Source organism: Puntigrus tetrazona, chromosome 4 (genome assembly GCF_018831695.1).
Source record: "Puntigrus tetrazona isolate hp1 chromosome 4, ASM1883169v1, whole genome shotgun sequence".
NCBI classification, from domain to species: Eukaryota; Metazoa; Chordata; class Actinopteri; order Cypriniformes; family Cyprinidae; genus Puntigrus; species Puntigrus tetrazona.
The window spans coordinates 9629552-9639274 of NC_056702.1; the positions used below are offsets into that span (position 1 = coordinate 9629552).

At 40.3% G+C, this 9723-nt stretch overlaps 1 protein-coding gene across 1 annotated transcript in view; it reads right to left on the reverse strand.

The window, feature by feature from the left end:
• The window catches only part of rap1b (RAP1B, member of RAS oncogene family), a 44623-nt gene extending 41556 nt beyond the window's left edge, over positions 1-3067 (reverse strand). Inside the window, exon 1 of the mRNA XM_043238005.1 lies at positions 2926-3067. The gene's annotated coding sequence lies outside the window, so the exon portion shown is untranslated. The remainder of the gene's footprint in view (positions 1-2925) is intronic.
• Positions 3068-9723: the final 6656 nt, after the last annotated feature.

The following is a 9723-nucleotide window of genomic DNA, read 5'->3' on the forward strand; positions in this document are numbered from 1 at the left end:
TACCGAGATCCACTTGATATCAGCTAAAAAAAGTACTGTACTGTATCAAACCCGCAGATATCTTTACCCCCAGTCTCACACGACAAATCATATGACTTGAAAGGAGGAAGGAAGGCGTGACAGGGCCACCAGGTTTCATGAGGCCCTTTGGCCTAAAGAGGAAGTGGTCCAATTTGCAGAGGGACGTGGACAGCCTTCTTTTCCCTGCACTGTCATGCTCTTCCTCTCCAGAGCATCTCCTTTCCTTTTTGCTCAGTTGGTTCCTCTAAAAGTCTCAAACAGTTACCGACAGCTGGCAGTTAATGTTTTGTCATATCATTACCCACTGGCTTCGAAACGCTATTCCGTTTCCTAGTCAAATGTCAAAGCCTTGGTTGGTTTTTAACCACTAATATTCAACATTACTAACATTCGATACCAGGGGCTCACGAGGTAAAGCTTAAGGATCTTCAATTGAAAACCCTACAATCAACCAGTTGCAGACCCCATAATATAGCGACACTAGAAGAACGCCGAGCGTAATTCAGACTAGCAGGCTGGTTATTCAGACACGGCCCTCCGGAGGAATCAGTCCCGACAGCTGTATTAGAAGTGCCATTTACAAAGTCAAAGAGATATTTGCTTCCCTGACAGACCCCGTGTTTGTTTGCATACGGTTTGACTCCCACGAGAACGCCGCTGGGAAGTCCTGATACGGCTCAAAGCAAGAACCACACTGTCAACCGCAACAATCGCGACTATAATTATACAAAACAACTAGGAACTACACGAAAGCGATACCTGAACTCAGCGCATCCTAGCAGATGTGGCTCTAAATATAGACGTTTCTTCCAGGACCCAGCCCAGATTTTTTTTTAAAAGGGTGTTCAAACGGTGTGGGCGGCCTTCTTTGAAAGGAAGTCCACATCTCTTCATTTTGTTATTTTCAACAGAGCCTACAGACCGGCATTCCTCTGTGCCCAAGAGGACACACTATCACTGTGATTTCCTTCCTCTTGCTCTAGGAGCGACGGGATTGGGGTCAGACCCCACTAGGGTAAGGTCGTCCCAACCCGACACTCCAGTAAAGATGTGCGCCAAGTACTGGTATGGTAACAAGCTTGGCGTCTCAATTCGAGAATTTGAACACGTACGTACACGTGCATAAAATTATTTATTTAAAAGTAAACAAAAGCAAAGCTATGACTGTGTTAACTCATATTTCACACAAAGTTAGTAAGCTGACAAAAGAGACACAGGAAACGTCAGGGTGCACATACACTTATCTGCCTTTGGCAGTGACAGATATATTGCTGCCCACTTTTCCATGATTGGGAATGACAAGTGTTTGCTCAAGACCCCCTCAGAAACAGGAAACGGTGTTCACTCGATAGCTGGTTGCACAAGTTGCCGCAAATATTGCAGCAAACAAACCTATACAAATTTCCACACAGTTTAAAATGGAGTTTCGAAGCATTTTACAACGGAAAGGTGGCACAGACGCTCCATATATACTATGAAAAGGCGTTTTTAGGATTTAAATAGCGCAAAGGTTAAAACTATGCTATGAAATTACAGAAAATGTGCTGTCGCAATGGCTAGTTTCTAAGCAAAATTTAGCAGGCAAAAAAAAAAGAGGTTCATCACCAACGCGCAGCCATGTATCACACTCTATTCACTGTCAAACCAAGCAGTTTTTCTGTTGGTGAGTGTGGCCGATTCGTGTGACCAACTTGAACACGGGTGAAATACGAATAGAAAAGCACACAAAACTCCCAATCGTTAAAACTCCCACTGAAATAGCTAGATGTCGTCCATAAAAGCTGCAGAATAACGTTAAGTGTGACCGCACCTTAAGGCTGCACTGATGCTGCATTTCATTCCCGAAGAAACAAACCGGCATCAGACGCAGATACTACGTGCTGAGGCATTTTGGTAGTTATTTATGCGAAACGGCATTTCTACACAGACTTTACAGCAGACACAAAGCCACCTCAGAGCAGCCTGCGTACACACACCTTTGGAGAAAGGCCGTTATAATTTGACAAGAGCCCCGTCATTAAAGATCAAGCCATTAAAAATGCATGGAGAAGCAACAGGATCTTCTTTAACAACCTCTTTGAGAGACTTCAGCCTCACATCCCTTCTCAGAGGACAATATTCAAAATGTCACATCCAACTAGGAGTCTATAAGGGCCCTGTGATGTTTTCTGGTCTATGAAGTGGAATGCAAACATGACTATTTCTTTTTTTTTGGTATTCATTCCGTAATCCCGAAAAGCAGGAGTACGAAGTATTCCTACGTGATCTGACAGGCACTCCATCGCGTCTCGTTTTCTCCAGTTCTTCTTGAATGAACTAGTCATCTCCCTCGACCGAGGAACGGAACAGAACAGAACTAGGCGGGGCCGGTAATCAGTCAAATCTAGAAGGAAAGACCGCGTTAGAAGCGCTAAATGTGCCTTTTACCACAACGCCTGACTCTCCTTATCCGTCTCTTTACGCAAACCGTGTCGAAAAACGCCGCTTTGACGGTTAGAAGCCGACGATCCGCGCTTCGTTAAACTACTCATTCGTACAACTTTTCCATTTCCGCTATAACTTCCACGGCGCCGTGGGCATGAGACAACAAAAAAAAAACGCCATTCTCCGCGCAACGCAACCCCGCGAACCTCGCGCGCCTCCACGCAAAGTTCCCGGCGAGACCGTCCTCGCCGCGGAGCCGAGTCTGGCAAATCTAAGGAGTTGAATTGTTTCACTCCAGCTCCGCCATATTCTAGACATCCGAGCTGCTCTTCCGCAAACCCCCGAGCCGGTCTCGCTTTGCAACGCCGTAACGTTCCGCCACGATGTATCAATCGAACTGTGACATCATAATCCCCGCGCCGCACGCGAGCCGTTCCGACCGCGATGTGCCACGGAATCTCGCGCAAAGGCGATACTTACAGCAATCCGCCACAGCTCCAGCCAGTCAGTCCGTCTGCGCCTGTGCCTGTGAAAGAGCTGCTCGCCTCTGGGAGGGTGGGTGAGGTTTAGAGTCGAGCATGACGTTACAGCCTCGGTTTCAGCACCGTACGCTCCTGAGCTCTGCCTACAATCGAGCGTAACGGGAAGCGGAGAACGAGCGCTGCTAAATGTGGCACATGGAAGTGACAGTGTGGATGGATGTGTACGGTGCAAGATAGGGAAAGAATGCTGAGGTGGGACGAAAGTACTGTAGTGGTGTCACGGTACGGTGATTGTATCCAAAGATGATACCGTTCTGCTTGAAAAGACACCGCTGTGTCCCTAGGTACTTCAAGACAATGGTACATGTAAGGAAATCAGGCATTACAAAGGATAGCAATAAAAACACACGGTGGAAGTACTTTCAGTTACTGTTTCTTTAAATTATATATATGTGTGTGTGTGTGTGTGTGTGTGTGTGTATGTATGCATGCGTGTGTATATACGTGTATGTATATGTGTGTGTGTGTGTGTGTGTGTGTATATATATATATATATATATATATATATATATATATATATATATATATATATATATATATATATATATATTTCAAATTTTATTTGTCACATACATACATACATGGTACGACATGCAGTGAAATGTTTTTACAACCGTCCAGCATCAAAATAGAAAACAGAAAACAGAATTTAAATATATATAAATATAAAATATGTATAAAAATATGTATAAAAAGTGTGCAAAGTTTAAAAATAAAGTGTAAATAAGTGTACCAATAGATATAAGAGTGGCTCGATCATATTTAGTGATAGCCATCTTATATAAAGAAAACCGCGCAGACTGTCCAAAATACTAATAATTAACAGAAAAACAAAAAGTTTTGCTGAGAGCAGGTCGTGACGGCAGCCGAACTCAACAGCGCCATCTTGAATTTATATGTGTGTGTGTGTGTGTGTGTATATATATATATATATATATATATATATATATATATATATATATATATATATATATATATATATATATATATAAAATAAACACTGCATATTTAAATATTCACATAAAATGTTATATTATTAGTGTGGCACAACATTTAAAAACAGTCAAAACAAGTTGCATTCAAAACAAAGTTTTGTCTGTGTGTGTATATTAAGAATTTGTTTATATATTAAATATATAAATTATATGAACAAATATATATATACAAATATGAATGTAAATGTGTATTTGTAAATATAAATATAATCTGTGTGTGTGTATAAATATATATATGTATATGTATATATGTATGTATATATATATATATATATATATATATATATATATATATATATATATATATATATATATATATATATATATATATATATATATATATATATATATATATATATATATATATATATATATATATATATATATATATATATATATATATATATGCAAGTTTCTTACTTTTTTCATAATTTTTACAACGTTTGAGACAATTTTTGTATCTGACAGTTGTCCCATACTGAATGAAACAGATGAGAAAACATTTTGCCACAAGATTATAACCGATTTGAACGATTGCACCCGAATACAGAAAAATCTTTTCACGACTATTGTCAGTATTTTGCATAAATGTGTAGAAACAAACTAAATCTAAACCACACAGAATTAAATCATACCACTTTGCAGAAGAATAGGTCCTTTTTGCTTCTTTTTGTAAGCGTTTCAACATATTTATGCCATGCTTTATTTGACCAAAAACAACCCAAATCGCACAGAACTGAGTCGTGGCACTTTTCGACATTTTCCTCGGTGCATGCCACATTTCAATGGCATCATTCTGTTCCCAGTATGGCATGAATGGTCTCCTATTCTCCCGAGCAGCAACTCTCATCCGTCAGAGGCCGAGTCTGCCACTCTGGGGGAAAAAAATCCTCAGCGCCAGTCAAATGGCTCATTGAGAGCAACTAGGAGAAGCCAGGAATGCCAAGTATGCTCTCTGGCATCAGGAATGCAATCCCACTCCCTGCTGTGGACTAGCATCGCCTGCCCTCCCCGACAGTCATGAGGGACGAGACGTCTTCCATCGGTGGGGTCCTTAGACGCGGATCAGTGACCAGTGTGCGGTTATGCTGGTCTCACTAAATGAGGCAAGTGAGAGATGAGACAGCATTAGTATGTCGCCGCCATATCAGCATTTGGCTCAGCTGGGGAAAGGAAGACCAAACCACTCAACTAAACGGAGAAAAGAGGACAAATCTGTACAAATCTGCTTTCAGAACTGTCAAAGTCTGAGAAAGGATAAAGTTATAGTCTGTTTAATGCTTGTACCACATAGGAAAAAGATTTTTTTTTTAAAAAAGTGATCACGGCTCGTTTTTATTCAGGTTAAATAAATTAAAAATAGGATCAACAATAGTTAGCCTATAATAACAACAACTACATGAAAATTGGAAATTTCATGTCGTTTTTTGTCTTTCTTTTCGGGTGCAATGTGGTAAAGCCCACATAATTAGTGTGCAATTCCAGTAAAAGCAAAGCTAAACAGGGAAAAGAGGAACGTGAGCTATACATTTGCGTTCAAAACTAAAAATTTAGGCAAATGTCAGTTATTTATGAGACATTTTTAACGTCCAAACTACTTCGCAGACTTAGCATGAATGTATGTTGGACAGATAAAACTTTTTCGATGCTCAATTGTCAGAGGAAATAAGCATACAAACAAGCATGTTTAGTGTATAATAACATTTTGTAAGCGTGCATTAAAAAAAACAACATTTTGAGACATGCATTTTATTGTACCGCATCATACTTAAATGTCAGGGCGCGAAACCAGAAGAGGAAGGCGCTGCGTGAGTCTGATTCTGTCCTGTTTTAATAATTATATGTATTTTGTGTAATTTTCCATCTCGCAGGGTGGAGCCAACGACGAATTCCCATGCAAGTATACAATAAAGAAGGTGTTTTCCCAAACGAACTCCTGTCAGGCCATCTTGTTTTCCTGCACACGGCTGTATATTAGTATTTAACACCACCTGAGCAGTATTTAGATAGCTACTGCTGGAGGGGCTTTTTCTAAAAGCGTCTCGAGGAACCCCTATCTGTGAGGGAGGGAGGAAACTATTCTTAGCTGCGTCTTCCTGTTAGGGTGGATGTTCAAAGTTTTCTGGAACAATCACAAGCGATTAGGTTTTTTTTAGTCGTCGTCAACCGGGTGCTACATACGCAAAATACAGCAGAGGATCGTGGAGAGACACTGAAGCTTCAGAGAAGTTTATACTCGGTTGTGCTCACACGCATTTCTGTCTCATCCAAAAGAGAGCGCTGTTGTTGCTTAGCGGGGGTGTTTTCTCAATTGAGTCCTCTTTTAAAAAAAACAAACCTAGACCTTTAAGTGGACCAAGTGGGGAAAAAAAAGACCCAGTTTTCTTTGTGTTCACACTGTGGCTGTTCCTGAAAGAGGACCCACTTAAAGAGGAAGACTTTATGAGCCTAAGACCTGCATAGATAAAAATAAATTAAAAACCATATAAGTGGGGTAAGGGAATGTCTATGGTAACATATTAGACTGTAAAAAACATGAGTCTGTGTATTATTAATGGCTGCTAAATGCATTTGAAACACAAAGATAACATTCATAACATTCTTAATTTTAATCAACACGTTAAGCTATATGGCAATATATGGCTCCTCACTGGCCTTAAACCTGCTGATATTCATATAGAAAACCCCCCAAAATAAAAGCATATAATAAACTGCTTTAAGTTTTCCAAGTACAGTACATGTATTCTTAAATACACAATTTAAAAAAAAGAAATAAATAGAATAAATAAAATGCATTAATGATTCTACTGATTGTAATATTAGGCAGCTGTAGGCTACTACACCGCACAGATCGGTTGACGCACATTTCTTTCTTCGATATATACATTCATCCAAGACAAAACCAACTGTGTTTATGTGAACCATGGGTGTTCGACCGTTTAAACCCAATACACACATACAGAGAGCGTGGTTTAGTTCCAGCTGGTGCGCGAGCTCATATAGGTATCGAAAATTCAGAGCATCCACCAGAAGCAGCAGTCATGATGAACAGCTGACTTGTTAGGAGACATCCAACGACCAAACCACATGGACAAAACAAGTGAGACCGGTCCGATGTGTGTTCACAGTGCACGTTTTTAGCGAACCGAGACCCAGAGTGCTCGCATACGGGCCAAAAAACATGCTCAGACCCCTGAAAACAGACCGAGTGTGACAGGCACAGCTAATATACACGTCTACAGTACCTGGTGAAAGCCTTCCCATGCAGTTTCCATAAGCAGTAAGCAATAATGCCATAGAAAAGCATATTGGGCTCCCTACGTAACCTTTCTGTGAACGGTTTTTAAAATAACCTATTTATTTGATGTGGAGAGATTTTTCAGTGAAAATTGCCATATTTAGTACATGACATTGATTTTATATATATATATATATATATATATATATATATATATATATATATATATATATATATATTTATATTTATTTATTTATTTTTATATTTTAACCACATACAAAAATATGATGCTCATATTATATTTTTATATCAATAATCTTGGTTGTAAGATTTATCACAGGAACAAGATGTTCTTTATCTCTCCCTGACTCCATGACTCAGCATGTGTGAACTAGTCACTAGATTCATGGGAAACATCCTGAAAAAACATGAAATACTAGCACTGAGGACAAGACCAATAATAATAAAAAGAAGCAAAACCAAAGAGATTTAACCAAACTGAGATTTAAGCACAAAAGAAATGCTGAAAGCAGCTACTTTCATAAGAAAAAAAACCCATTAAAAAGTGGGGCTGTGGCTTTTATGGAAAGGCTTGGCTAGATCATATTGCTCAATAACAATCATCCACTTCAAGGTTCTTTTCAAAGCTGCCAATATGCAACTTCAGCTTTGCAAAAACATGTCGCTATCTGCGGAAGAATGTCTTGGAGGAACGGATTTCCATGGAGAAACTGCTAAGAGAAAAAAAAAAAAACACAAAACAAGAAAACTCAGAAAAGCGCTGAAAGTTGAATAAAAGTTATGAATAACCTGAAATGGTGTTTTACTAAATAAAAACACTTTTTGCTTTTTTTAATTGATTTTTTTTACTAGTAGTGCATAAAAACAGACCGCAGCTAGTGATATACAGTGCAACTGCATATTTCTAATTCAGTTTAACACGAAACGGGGAGTTTGTAACAACCTTTAGCTGATATCTTTCAGACCCTCTTCACCCGAAACCCCAAAGTTTTCTGCCTAACGCCCGTTTCTTACGGAGAACACAGCATGTTACACAAACACAGTTAAACACAGTCTTCATATAAACATAGAAAAAGAACAAATATTAAAAAAAAACTACATTTTTGACCATTGCAAAAAATTTTAGAGTCCAATGTGTCCGTGTCTGTAACAAGTTCTTTGCAGAAACCAGAACAAAGCACACAAAAAAGTAGTAAGGAGTCGGCATCATGACTGTGACTAGCCATTATTAATGCTCTTCACGTCTGACTCACAGCAGTGTAATGAAGGAAATAACTCCACAGCAGGCTTTAGTAGGTCAGTAACAGCAGCCCAGTTCATCGCTCGCTTCTCCTAGTGCAATGAAAGCCTCGCAGATCACCTCGACTGGTTCCGCTTGGTGCAGCCGGCAGCGGCGGCAGCCTCAGTCCGTGATGGAGACACGATGGGAAGCTTCTCCGTCCGGCCGTCGCCTGCCCAGTCCGGCCCTTGAGGGTACATCAGTCCTCCGACGCAGTCAAGCAGCCCAAACAGAGCCGCCAGAAAGGAAAACGCGCTTCCGATGAAGCAGATCTTCAGAAAGCCGAGTTCGGGCATGTTTCGCGGAGATCCACAGCTGTCCGTCAAAGATAAAAAGCACGCACGAGCCGCGCTTCCATTAACACCGGAAGTCTGCGATCCTTTATGCTCATTTAAACTGGCGTTTGCCGAATAGCGCTAAACGCGTACTTCCTTGATGCTCCTCGGAGGAGCGAGGCGATGCGCCGAACGGCCCCTAAAACAGCCCGCGAGGAAAAAGTTTAAACGTTCGTCTTTCTCACCAGGAGAGATGCTGGTCTTGCCCGTGCGGGGAGTAGTTACAGCTGTGCCAGTGAATGTGTGCCGCTTTCCATTTCGTGTCATCGTGACATCACATTAAAATCCCTTTGAAGTGGGAGTTTCCAGCGTTCAGAACTCGAGGCTCGCAGAAATTCCCGCGACGCGAAAGAAGGAATCGTTCCGACGACTCGTTCACAAAACCGACACGATTCACAAAACAGTGGATTTTCACGGACAAAAAACCCGTCCTTATATTTTTTTACTTGCATCGCAAACCGCCAGTTAACACAAAATCCCTGTGAGATTTCCTCTGCGACAGTTTTATTAACGCGTTTCCTAAATTACTTTATGGTTTTGTGAGCGGTAACGCCTTAAACGACGACAAACCCGAAAAAGCTAAGTAACATTTATAGATGGCTTTATTGGAGTCTTTTGGAAGATTGGCGATTGCGTCGCAGCGTAAAAGGATCGCTGGAGAGCCGTTTTCGAACCGGTTCAAAAGAACCGATTCGCGGAAATACATCTCATCGTTAATCACACACACACACACCTTAGTAAAATCAGCCGGTGGTTAATACCTTCGAACTTATTAATTATTCCAGTGAAACAGGATGTTCTTTGTGAGTCACCAGAAAGTACCAAGGAAACCTTTAAAAGTAAAAGTATCTAGTAAGAAGTAAAAGTA